This window comes from Pseudophryne corroboree, chromosome 7 (assembly GCF_028390025.1).
Source record: "Pseudophryne corroboree isolate aPseCor3 chromosome 7, aPseCor3.hap2, whole genome shotgun sequence".
NCBI classification, from domain to species: domain Eukaryota; kingdom Metazoa; phylum Chordata; class Amphibia; order Anura; family Myobatrachidae; genus Pseudophryne; species Pseudophryne corroboree.
This window is the reverse complement of record NC_086450.1, coordinates 507,055,014-507,069,290: the sequence shown is the minus strand read 5'-3', so window position 1 is coordinate 507,069,290 and position 14,277 is coordinate 507,055,014. Positions and strand designations below refer to the sequence as shown.

General features: G+C 42.5%; 1 pseudogene; it reads right to left on the bottom strand.

The window, feature by feature from the left end:
• LOC134944451 (uncharacterized) overlaps positions 1 to 9,336 on the bottom strand; it is a 65,691-nt pseudogene extending 56,355 nt beyond the window's left edge.
• Positions 9,337 to 14,277: the final 4,941 nt, after the last annotated feature.

Below are 14,277 nucleotides of genomic sequence, written 5' to 3'. Positions count from 1 at the left end.
GTAACCTATATATGTACTAATGAATTTGGAAGTTTTATTTAGGAGGAGAAGGTTGTCTTCAGCCATTACTCATGCACCCAGAGGAGTATCCAACCGGTAAAAGAAGAGCAGTAGCCTGTGGGGGAAGTGGCTGAGACCAGTGGAACAGGTAAGTATGGTATCATTCGTGTACATATATAGCAAAACCCAAAAATAAAATAAAAAAATCAAGAAAGTAGCGTCAGAAATGGAGAAAAACCTATCCGCACATTAGTATTTGACAGCAGGAAAGCGGACAGAGACAAGGTAAGCCCTGGGTATATCTTTCAGTTACCATATAAGAAGTATTAATTCCTAGTAATGTCCCTAATCAAGATGACCTCAGAAATGTTTGTTGGACCATGTACAGACCCTTAATACGGGATAAGAAGGATTGAATTAATGCTTTGCATGATCTAGAAGCTTGTTAAACTAAACTGTTTATTTTTGTCTTTTGCAGTAATAGAAAACTCTCCATCTGGATAAGACCACTGGTAAACACTAATTCGGCAAATGGGAGGTGGCTGTCTCTGTGCTAATTGACGAGCTCAATAAGGCATTGAGTGTCAGGGTGCAGACTTCTTTGCAAAATTGGAAAGGGGTCACAGTAGCTAATCTTAGAGAGTGTGCTATTGAACATCACAAGAATAGTGCTAGGCGCAGAGAACAACAGGAGGAGAGGTTGAGGATGGTAAGTATACAGGCACATACAGGAAAGACCTATCAGTACAAACCCCAGATCCCTAATGGTCAATAATATGTTACACTTGTAGGAAGGAAGGGCATTTTGCCAGAGATTGTAGGAGTAGTAGGACACATAGTCAATATAGACCACCTAGACAGAAAACACAAGCCTCATTATTAAACACATAGATGGGACCAAGGGACATATAGTAAGGAATCATAAGCCATATAGAAAACACAGATTCGGCTAATGGGAAGAACAAAATAAATGCAACATTACCCTTTCACAAAACTTGCTGGGGTTAAGATGGGGCCTCTAAACTTTTGCTTCTTTTTCTTAGCAGAAATGGCCCCTGATTAACTTAATTTTGTTAGATATGATATACATATACTGTGCTCCCGCTCAGGAAGTACAAGATATACTAGACACCCCTAAAAGACTAATGTTACATATCACTGTTCTAGATGCATGTCCATCACAGGTAGAGGAAATTATCTCACAGATACCGGGTTCCCTATGAACTTAGGATGGACAGGACACTGGATTGATGGCTGGGATAGTCCCAGTAGAGATATGACACATAGAATTTTTTTTAGGGGTATAGACCAAGTAGAGAATTACTTCCCCGTAGTGCCCAATCCAGTTGTCAAATTTTTATAAAATCTTCTCCACCTCTACAAACTCATCTGTCACCAACCTCTATTCTGTTTCTCTGCAGTTTCCTCTTCATCTTTTGCGTTCACACAGAGTGGTACAATACATGGACCCAAGTACAGTTCAAACTCCACATGCCTAGGTCCTTCAGTGTTCTTCCCAAACCCAGTATATCTCACCAGCACGATAACACCAGTATTACTGCAGTGTGCCTTGTCATGCACAAAGGGTGGAGGAAGGATGAGAATACTGGTGAAGGGAAATTTTGTAAAGACACTGATATGCCTGTTGATGAATGGCAGGCCTGACATTTTCTTTTTTCATTTTCTTCTTCTTTCTCTCCTCTAGAGAGGTTTATTTAATTTTTTTTGAGTTATGCTCATGGTACTCTACATTGCAAACACACAATGGCTTCGTACAGTTAACACCCTTTAGGAATTATATTTATGTATTGGTGTGCACTGATGTTTTCTCAAACTGGGTAGAGGCATTTCCTGCCGCCACAGATGTTGCTGTGTTTACCGCAAAGAAAAAATTGAGCAGAAATTTGTGTGTAGATAATGGTACCCCTAGAAGTAGGAGTAATGCTTGAAATTGTACTATTGTGATCATAGATACTGCCACTAGTATTATGTAGCATCGGAACCACTCCCAGATCTTCACTTAACCAATCACCCTCTTCGAAATTTGTTATGGTATTTGTGTCTTTTTTTTGTTGTTTTTGGAAGACAACTTCATGTCATGATTGATCCACACAATGATCAGAAATACACCAATGAGGTGACAGTACAGTACTTTATCGAGATGAGCCAGCATTTGAGAACTTGACAAAAGAACTTGAAACTGTTGATTGCTGGTATGCCAAATACTGTCTTGATTGTGAACCAAGAGACTGTGTGATTGTTATCACACTCAGTTTGCCTAATAGGTGGGAATGACCATACCAAGTTTTGTCGACAGCACTATCCCAGTGAAAGTAGCCGAGAGAGAGACTTGGGTCCACAATTCCTATTGCAGGAATGTCGGTAGTCCGGAAGGAACTCGTAAATGGTGTGAGATCGCAAAAATATCACCAGAGACTCTGTTCCGTGAAGACTGAGAGGCGGCACTGTTGAACACTACCTGAGCGTACTAAAGGATTGCAGAAAGACCAGTCATTGTAATTGATTTGTTATGAACAAGAGTTGTTTTGTTCTATTTCTCTTTTCCCTCTTTCTCGCTGAAATTTTTTTTCAGGACATTCTATTTTTGTGAGGTTTTTTTTATGAGGAGTCGAGTGTGGGACTGGAACTGGTTCTGGAGGAAGGAGTGATTTCCTTATAAAGGTCTAGTAGTTATGGAGTTCGGAGGTAATCAGGAACAATCAGACAATGGCTTTTCACACATTGCAGATAAAGAGCTCATTAATATATGTGGAAGAAAGGTTTATGAGTGGCTCTCCCCGAACTCCGAAGGTTTATGTTATTAGGAAGCTTTATCCAAGAATTCGACACCCATTGAGAGGAGAGAGACCGGGACCTGGGTGCTTGCAAGCAGCACTGGAACGGTACGGTCTCATTGTTCCCCGTGGCTGGACATCCTCGCCATCAACGGGCGTCAGGCGCTGGATCCCCCGAAACCGTCTGTACTCACCATTGTGGCTCCACTTTGCATTACACAACACTGACGGAAACCACATGTAAGGCTCCGTTTAGGAGCTTATCTTCATGCCATTATTCTGTCTTTGCTGATGGGCAATAAAATATGGAACATTGCTTTTACATAAAAAACATCTAAGGAACTTACATTTCTACATGGGTTCTAGAAGCAAATTGTTGCGCATTATAACAAGTGTATTATGCGGACTGAAATATAGTTACTAACTTGTCCGTTTGAGAACTTTGCACAGATCAGCTTGGTTCCACCTCCTTGAGTCATTTTTAATAGTATTTTGATAATACTGATTATATTATTGTTCTTATATTGTTAAGATATCTTAGACCGGTCTAGTTTTTTATGTGTATTAAAACTCATGAATTATAAGAAAATTTGCAGATTGGTTATTTGAACATCAGCCATACCATATTTAATAGCGCAAAGAGTTAAGTGTTAGATTAGTTATTGTTTACTGCCAAAGGGTGGACTGTTGAAGTCAAACATATTACATAGAAAGAACATACAAACTCTACACACATATAAGTCGCTATACTTGCAAATACGCGCAGCAAGCACAGCAATATATGGTAACACACGCATTTACACGGACATGCCACAGAGATGGATTCGACACTTATTTCATACAGTACATAATTATAATAATATCAAGCACCAGACATCATAATGATTTAAAATGATATAAAGGAGTAATGTCATGTATGTGCATTATAGGAACGAAGCCAGATACACCTGTCATATTTGGTATTAAAGCAAGCAGATTAATGTGTAGATTAATTTGTTACTTGTTATTAAGTTGTAGGACACTGCAACAAATAGTTATGATTCAATGTATGAAAGCTAAAATCACTCTTATTAGAACAATAGACATTTACAGAAACAGGTAGTGGACAGGAAGCTCAGGCCAGCCCCTTTTGATGTCTTCAAGGCTAAACCTGTTTAGCATATGAACAGACTAGTGACTCATCATAAATGAGAAAGTTCCCTCCCCCAAAACTAGATAACACATTGCTGATCACACAGGAGGTAGTTGCTGTTTTTTCCCCAGACAATGATGGAGATGCGATCTGCCCAATTCCTGCAGGATTTTACAGAGAGAGAGAGAGAGAGAGAGTGATATGGAGGAACAAATTTATATGAGAAAAATATTGTAATTGTATCGCTGGCCTGTATGTAACTGTATGTATTAACTGCTTACTGTATGAGTTGTAACCATATAACTATATGTATGCTGTACATTGTAATATATTGAATCCATATCCTTGTAATAACAAATATATGCATCAATGAGCTTTGGAACTCAGATAATGTGTGGGTGTATTGTTTTCTCTTATGGGATGCAGTGTTTTGCTATGTATAGCGCACATTCAGGGGATATGGTGATAAAAGGTGCGGGCGTTTACAATATATATTAGAGCGGGCATTTTAAATATTTGTTAGAAAGCAATTTGGTATTTACAACTTCCCTGCCCACACACCCGGAAATGATGCCCCAATAATAAAATATGTAAAAAAGGTGCCAATTCTAAAGATATCTTTCATCTTTCAAATTGTACGAAAAATCACTAACGCCAGTGGCAAACGCAGGAATTGCATGGAGGGGGGTTTCCAGAACTGAGCGGAGCCAATCACGGGGGTGGGGACTTAGGTGACCCAGTATATGCTGGGTCCGTAAAACTAGTGTGTGTGTGTGTGCGTGTGTGTGTGTGTGTGTATATATATATATATATATACATATACATATATCTACACACACACACACACACACACACACATATATATATATATATATATATATTTATATATACATATATATATATATATATATATATATATATACACACACACATACATATACACATATACATAGCATATTAAACATGCATATATATATATATATCTATCTATCATGTGTGTGTGTTTATATGTATGTATGTATATACATGTGTATATACTGTATGCATATGGATATATATGTACTATAATTAATATAAAGTAAACTTTAATTGCACTTACAAGTGCCACCAGGAAGACAGCAGGCTGCAGAGGACGCTAGACAGCCATTAATAATACTCATGCAGCTAAAAAAAAAAAAAAAAAAAAAAAATTTTGTGTGGAGGGGGGTTTCTGGGTGCTCAGAAACCCCCCCTGGGTGCGCTACTGAACGCCATCCTTTGATTTGTGGCGATAAGAAATCCTTATTATTGGGGACAGATGGCATATATTAAGAAGTATGCTCTTATGACCGGGAGCATTTGACGGTCCCGTCCAAGTGACGGGATCGCCTGCTTTATATCTACTGTATGTAATAAGGCAATGTGACAAAAAAAACATATGTGTACTGGGGCAGATAACGTTATCTATTTAACATTCACTCCAGGAGGTGGATAAGTATAGAAGTGTATTGTCATGTATAGAGGGACATTAATACTGTAGTACTTTTACCTCCATATACCAGACGGAGCTTCTTCTCGAGGGGTTCCTGCAGGGACTGGTGTTGAACTCTGCAGGAGAAGATCCGCTCTCTGTCCTCCTCAGTGGGTGTAATCGTTACTGAGCTGTTCACACTGTACGTCCCATCCGGGGTCACTCTGAGGTTTCTCCACGGTGACCCCACTCAGCTTCTCTCCATCCCTGAGCCATTTAATGTCAATGTCCACCGGGTAGAACCCAGTGATGGCGCTGCGCAGGACACTCTCTTTGTTTGTAACAACCACATTATTAGTGATCAGGATCTGTGGAGGAGCTGGAACAGATTATAAGATATATTATCTGGGTACCTTCCACTCTTCTTGCATTGATGACGATCAGCTACTGTACTTGGAGACTGAATGAGATGCAGAACACAAGGGGCCAACTAACCTACCGGTATATTTTTGGATTGTGAAAGGAAACCGGAGTACCCGGATGAAACCCACGGAAGCACGGGGAGCATATACAAACTCCACATAGTTAAGGCCTTGGTGGGAATCGAACCCATGACCTCAGTGCTGTGAGGCAGTAATGCTAACCATTACACCATCCGTGTTGCCCTAAATCATCACACCTAATGTGGACAACGTGCACCACAACTCTCACCGCAGACACCGTGCGCATTAGGTGTAATGTGAATACATGGGCCAGAGTGGGATGGGGGTCAGAGAGGACCGGGATCTGGAGGGGAGGGGTAAGTATGATGAAACAGGAGGGAGCCAGGATGGAATGGTGGTATCCAGTGCTGAAAGTAGGGTGGTACGGGGGGGGGGGGGGGGGGTATGGAGTACCAATAAGAAATGTGGTGGTACGCAGTACCACCAGCCCACTGCTGGGGCATCATTTATAATGGGCATTTTTCTGTGTGGGACATAAAATGTTGTCAGTGGCATTACAGTGCGTGGCATAATGTGTAATAGGCATTATGTGTGTGGCATAATGTGTAATGGGTGTTACGGTGTCTGGCATAATGTGTAATGGGCGTTACGATGTGTTGAATAACGTGTAATAAGCATTACGGAGTGGCATAATGTGTAATGGGCATTATGGTGTTTGGCATAATGTGTAAGGGGCATCACAGTGTGTGGCATAATGTGGCCATGCCCCTATTGTCATGTAGCGACTCCCCTAGTCCCATGTGACCACACCCCCTGGCAAACACATAACCACGCCCATTTTCACTATCCGTACCACTAAGAAAAAATGTCTACTTGCACCACTGGTGGAATCACATTGGTCCCACACAATAAAAGTGAATAGCGGGCTATGAGCACCGCTTTATACCGGTCATGCTGTCACTGCATTGATTCAGCCCACTGACCTTAATGTCCCAGTTCCAATAGGTTTGCTGCTTGGCCTATTTTGCTGGCTGGCTGAAGTGACATACATGAGTGAGGCACGAGGCACGGACAACAGACTTGCTATAATATCCTCACATCATACTTCTTTTGAGAATTAGGGAATAGGAGTTTATAGCGAACACTCACTTAGTTATTTCAGATTGTGATTGTCTAGCAGGATAATGCTATGGGGCTGATTCTGAGTCGGGGCGAGGGGACCTCTGATGTTGGAGCGATTAATTTCCTGTGCGCGCATCTAAGCTACACTGCGCATGCGACATTAGTCTGTCCTCACAAATGCGCAGTTGCATGGGAGACACCCAGTCTCAGTGATGTTTACAAAATATATTGGGCGTTCCTGGGCAGTGACAGGTTGCTAAGCGGAGATGGTCCGTCTTATAGGCGTCACCGATAGTGGTTGCGTACAGAGACGCAGAATCACTCACATAGGATTCCGTAGTCAGACGTACCCTAAGGTCGCTGACAGTGTGCATCCCAGTCCTCGCACAGTCAGACGCACAGCTGTACACCAGGGGAAAGACTATTACTAGCATTAGCACATAGCCGCAGAAGTGACTTCGGCAACAGACGCTAGAGCGCTAACAACAGCGCAAGACTCAGGATCCGCCATTTCTGCACAGGAAAACATACTGAATAAAAGCTGCACTACAGTATATGACGTGTCAGTACCGGGGCTGGCTCATACCTTGTATATCCAGTCTGATCTCCTGCTCTCTTCTCTCCGAGGTGTAAGTCACTGAGCACTTGTACAGTCCCCCATCAGGTATAGACACCTGAGATAACCACAGGTCAGCGAATCCGGCTCTCACTCTGTCCGTGTGTAAGGAGACCCTGGGATCAGATGTTTGCAAGGTTCCATTGTAACGTAACAGTTCCTTTCCTTGAAAGTACCAAAGTATTGGGAAAGTTCTGTCATCAGGGAGCACAGTGTGTACATCAAACCTGCAGGGGATCAGCACATCGGACCCGATTCTTGCTGTGTGAGTGGAAAATGCCACCTGCCCGAGGGCTTTACCTGCCAGAGATGTACACAATCGTCACTTCATTGCAGGAGAATGAAAAGCTGGAGGAGGACAGGCATTACCAAGAATACCAATTTTTTCTGGACAGTCTACCCACCAAAAGTTGCCCCACAATGGGTGAGGTTTGGTTGGATTGTGGCGTAGATTTGCCAGACAGGGGTGTAATCTATTTTCTCCTGGTTATGTTGGCAAATGTGGGAGATTAACTGCAGAATAGGGATGGCCATTGACCATCGATGATTTCAAATTATCGATGTTCTATGACCAATGGAAACTATTTTTACCATCAATGGGGGAGAACCAGATGGTTTCCCACCATCGATGATACAGAGCTATCAATTTTTTTTTTCTTCCTCCAAGGTGTCGGGACACGTATTCTAGCTCTGCTTCTGACACCCACAAAGCCCCACCCTCAGCCTCTGATTGGCCTGCAGCTCAATGCACACTAAAACAGGGGTGACCATCGGTGGGTGAAACCATTGATAGTTACCTTACAGGTGGTTTCACACCATCGTGGACAGTAGCACACGCAGGGGGGGTTTATGAGTACCCAGAAACCCCCTGATGGACCATTTTTTTTCTGATCGTGGCTCGCGATCATAGCCCTGCCCACCATTACAAATAGGCCCCGTCCCCACTGAATTAATGAATCACGGCACGCCATGCAGGATGGCAAAGATGAACATGGCTACATCTGTACACACACACACACACACACACACACACACACACACACACACACACACACACACACACACTATGTATATATATATATATATACACACACACACACAGTATATATATATATATATATATATGATAGATAGATTTTTATTTTTTATATATATATATATATATATACACATATATATATACACATATATATATATATATATATATATGTGTGTGTGTGTGTATACGGAAACCTCCCCTACATTTGCCCCTGGCCGTTATCCATCCCTACTGCAGAAATTCTCATTGTCAACCCCCCCACCCCCCCCCCCCCCCCAAAAAAAAAAAAAAAAAAGAGGGCGTGACTTTACAGCAGACTAGGGAAGACAGAGGTCTGAGTTTGGTTTGTGGGGATTGTTATTATAGTGTTATTTGGTATTTCCTGTATTAGTGCATTCTGCATTACTGAGACTAGCTGTCTCACAAGGGTGGGCCATGGGCAATAAGCAGCCCTCCAGCTGCTGTCGTACTACACATCCCAGCATGACCTGTCACAGTTTTAGCATGCTCTCTTGATTGTGATAAGTTTCACACGACAAACCAAAGATATTAAACTGAAACATACTGGTTTGATGCAGAATAAACAGACATAACAGTCCCGTATGGAACATTTCCTGCGCAGCTCGTCCCAAATTCCTCTTCTTCCTCATTTTTTCTTTTTTTAGTTCAAGGACTCAGGGATGAAATCTCAGCGCCTCTTTCGTCATAGTTTGTTGTCAATGAGTAAAATGACAGTTATACAGTGATTGCAGCCGGGGACATGGAGTCTGAAATCATGTGACAGCTGATCTGTATATTAATAACTCAGTTACTTTCACTTTCACCGGAGCACAGTGTTCTGCTAAGTAACAGATCTGTGCCAGGAATTCCTACACTCCTGGTTCCACAGTCTATAAATGGAGACATTCCAGGATCAGCTCTTAGAAGCCAGGCTCAGTACAGGATCAGAATGTGAGCGAGTCCGGGCTCCCATTTCCATAAAATGTACAGTATCTAGTGCGATTTTGCATGGTGCATGCTCAGAAAATGAGCGCACGCACGTATTCTGACCTCATCCACACATATGACTGTAGAGGTAGATTGGGGTGTGAAGGGGCGTTATCTCATGTAGTCAGATAAGTGAGGGTGTTATCACGCTGTATGTGCCAGGATGGCAACATTTATGGGACAGTCATAGAATTGGCAAAAGAATTTTAAACTTTGTGTCGTCGACAGGGCTAAAATGACATCTAACATGTCCAAATGTCGACACGATGCAATTTATCGACAGATGACATGTCCACATAGTTAAAATGTTGACAAAAGACATGTTAGGGTTAGGTGCCAACATGTCAACTTTATAGCAGTGTCGACATGTTCCAAATTGCACATGTTGACATGTTAAAGATTAATAAATCACCAGGGCCCGATGGTATTCATCCAAGGGTTCTAATGGAGCTTCACTCTGAACTGGCAAAATCGCTATCTTTGATCTTTGAGGATTCAGTTATATCAGGTATGGTTCCCAAAGACTGGCGTATAGCGGAAGTAGTGCCTATATTCAAAAAGGGAAGTAAAGCTGAACCAGGTAATTATAGACCAGTTAGTCTTACATCTATAGTGGGGAAAGTATTGGAAGGTATTCTAAGAGATAGTATTCAGAAGTTCCTTGAAACCAATAAGGTCATTAAAAGGAATCAACATGGGTTTATGAAGGACAGATCCTGTCAAACCAACTTACTTGGCTTTTATGAAACAGTAAGCGCAAACCTAGATCAGGGTAAAGACGTGGATGTAATCTTTTTAGACTTTGCCAAAGCGTTCGATACTGTACCACACATGAGACTTATATACAAGCTACAAGAATCAGGGCTTGGAAGCACAATATGCACTTGGGTCAAAAACTGGTTAGATAATAGGAAGCAGCGTGTTGTGGTTAATGGATCTTTTTCAACTTGGACTGAAGTGCTAAGTGGTGTGCCGCAAGGCTCAGTATTAGGACCGCTATTGTTCAATATTTTCATTAACGACCTAACAGAAGGTCTAGAGAGCATGGTGTCAATTTTTGCAGATGATACCAAATTGTGTAAGGCTATAAATACAGAGGAGGATGCCGAGTCTCTTCAGAACGACTTAGTTAAATTAGAAGCATGGGCAGCCAAATGGAGAATGCGCTTCGACACAGACAAGTGTAAGGTAATGCACTGTGGTAACAAGAACAAAAATTACACCTACCTACTAAATTGGGTAAAATTAGGGGATTCTGTACTGGAAAAGGACTTAGGTGTCCTCATAGATAGCAAGCTAAGCAGTAGTACCCAAAGTAGGACTGCAGCAAAGAAGGCTAATAAGATATTAGCATGCATAAAACAGGGTATTGATGCTAGGGACGAGAGTATTATACTCCTGTTATATAAATCACTAGTGAGGCCACACCTTGAATACTGTGTACAGTTCTGGGCACCGTACAGCAAAAAGGATATCCTGGAGCTTGAAAAGGTACAGAGGAGGGCGACCAAACTAATTAAGGGCATGGAGACGATGAAATACAAGGAAAGGCTTGAAAGACTAGGCATGTTTACATTGGAAAAGCAGAGACAAAGAGGGGATATGATCAACATCTACAAATATATAAGGGGACAATACACAGAGCTTGCGCGGGACCTGTTTTTGGTTAGATCAACACAGAGGACTCGTGGACACTAGCTCAGGTTAGAGGAGAGGAAATTCCGCACAATACGGCGTAAAGGCTTTTTCACGGTAAGGACAATACGTGTTTGGAATTCCCTGCCCGAGGGAGTTGTAATGGCGGAATCTGTCAACACCTTTAAGAATGGGTTAGATAAATTCCTATTGGATAAGGATATCCAGGAGTATGGTGCATAGTCATGCATTATAGTTACTATAAATAGGGATAAAATGCAACGGCTGACAGCAGCATCAGTCAGAAATTTTAGTTAAATCATCATGCATAGGACACCACAAATAGGTTGAACTCGATGGACAATTGTCTTTTTTCAACCTCAGATACTATGTTACTATGTTACATGGTCTCTCTCGACATGGAGTTCTTGTTGACATGCTGCAGTCTAAATTGTGAATGTCAACATTATAATATAATAAATGTAGACAAATCATTCTGAACCCTTGTACACGGAAACGCGGCCCACGCAGGCCAGCTTGTGATGTATATACAGCGGTGACGAACCTACGATAGGGCAGGTGCAATAACACACTGATGATGATAATTGTTAGTAAATAAGGTGCACACTGTATGCTGTGGATGTGGACTCATCTAGAAACTCATGCAGATATGCATTGGCGCCGTTGTCAGCGTGTGCACCAGTTACAGATCGGAACGTAGCAAAGCTAAAAATGTGGTATGGCTTCTAAGAACTGCTGAACGTATGCATTTTCTTCGTCGGCAGGCTTGCCACCTAGCAACAGCTGGTTACATAGTTACATAGTCAGTGAGGTTGAAAAGAGGCAAAATGCCCATCGGGTTCAACCTGTATTCTGCATTAATCTGTTCATATTATAATGTGCCTGCTGAATTAATTTTTTAGTACCAATTGACAGCAATGATTCCTACCACTCCCAGATAATTTTAATGTCACTATACTAAATGCTAAAGCCCTGGATACGTTTTCCAGTTAGAAATTTGTCCAACCCGTTTTTAAAATGCATTTACAGAGTCTACTATTATCGCCTTCTCCGGCAGTGAGTTCCAAATCTTTATTGCTCTTACCGTGAAGAACCATTTCCTACGTTGTGTACGGAATTTTCTCTCTTCTAGCCTCAGTGAGTGCCCACACATCCTATACAGAGTTCTTTTAATAAACAAATCCGCTGCTAGCTCCTTGTAATGACCCGTTACATATTTGAAGATATTAATAATGTCTCCTCTTAGTCTCCTCTTTTCCAGTGTATACATACTTAATCTAGTAAGCCTCTTTCTAGTTCCCCGATATCTTTTTTATAATACGGTGCCCAGAACTGAACACAATATTCCAGGTGCGGACGTACCAATAATTTGTACAGCGGCAGGATTACATCCTCGTCCCTTGTCTCAATGCCCCATTTAATGCTCCCAAGCACTTTACTTCCCTTCTTTGCTGCAATTTGACATTGTGTTCTGTTATTAAGCCTATTATCTATGAGCACCCCCAGATCTTTTTCCACCACAGTTACCCCTATATGTTCTCCATCTAGAGCAGAGATTTTCAACCTTTTACAACTCGCGGCACACTGAACAAGATTTACATATTGCCAAGGCACACTCAAATATAAAGGTCATGCATGGCGCAGCTTCTCCATAGGTAACGCCTGAGCCACATCTAAGAAAGCCAGAAGAGCCCAACACTGCCCGGGCCAAAAATTAGAACTGGCTCTCCAACCACTAAACCCACCAGTATTGATCGTTCCAGGGCCTCAGTAGCGGCAAAACACTGACGGGCCTGGCTGTGCGTCTGTGGCGGTACACATGGGGACTGCTCAGGGCACGCTAGTGTGCCACGGCACAGTGGTTGAAAAGCACTGATCTAGAGTGTAGGATGCAAGTGTGTTTTTTGTCCCAAAATGCAGAACTTTGCATCTTTCTACAGTATATTGAACCTCATTTTCCATTTAGACGCCCAGGTTTCCAGTTTAACTAAGTCATTCTGTAGAGACTCCACATCGGTTTCTGAATTAATTACCTCTCACAGTTTAGTATCGTCTGCAAAGATTGACACTGTGCTTTCCAGGCCTATTCCTAGATCATTGATAAATATAGTGAACAGCAGTGGGCCAAGAACGGACCCTTGTGGTGGGTTAGGTGCAAGCTTCCCGATGAATGGGAGAAGGTATAGTGAAAGAAAACTTTTACTTACCTTCTCACAGCCTGGGGGGAAGCAGGGCTAAGCCCCGCCCCCACAGTCAGATTTTACCTCAGCGCTGCAGCATGGAGGACGCAGTGACTGTGTCAGCTACAGAGTCAGACACTTTAGTACCGTCCCCAGTGCTCAGCAAAAGAGGCAGGCAGCCCTCTATGCAGAACCTAGAGTAGGCTGCTGATACTACTTCCTCAGATGAGGACATTATTCAGGTCGGAAGACAGCAGGGTCACCTCTGAGGAGGGAGAAGTCAGTCAGAATGTTGAGACTCCTTCTCCTCCTGCATATTCTCACAGAGTGGTGAGAAAGTGTACCACTAAAAGAAACATACTGACTGTGTTTCTTCTAGAGATGCCTGTTCAGGAAAAAACATCTCTTTCCCGGGTATTGCCAGCAGCCGGAATACCTCTAAGGTCCATAACAGACCCCCCTCTCCTGTCCACAGCCGGCATACATTCCCTGCCTCTGACCGACAAATTGCGCAAGACCGCGCACATAAGGGGTTTAGTCATAGCCATATACTCCCCCTTTCCCACTCATCTAGGGATGCTGGTTACCCTCTAGTTGACTGGGAGTCAGAGGAGGTAACCAGTACTAGCGCATCCTCTCGCAGGGGTGAATATAGTTATTTGCAGATGGCCCGAGTAACCTTAGCAGGCGGAATGCCCGCATCAAAAATATATTCATCCTACTGGGCTCTCAGTGAGGGCTCTCAGGTATACAATTTCTCCCAATGAGTCTTTAGGACGGCACTTATTAAGGAGGATGAAATGGTTCTCCATAACCATACCGGCATACCAGACATTCCGGCCCTATTTGCCCCGATC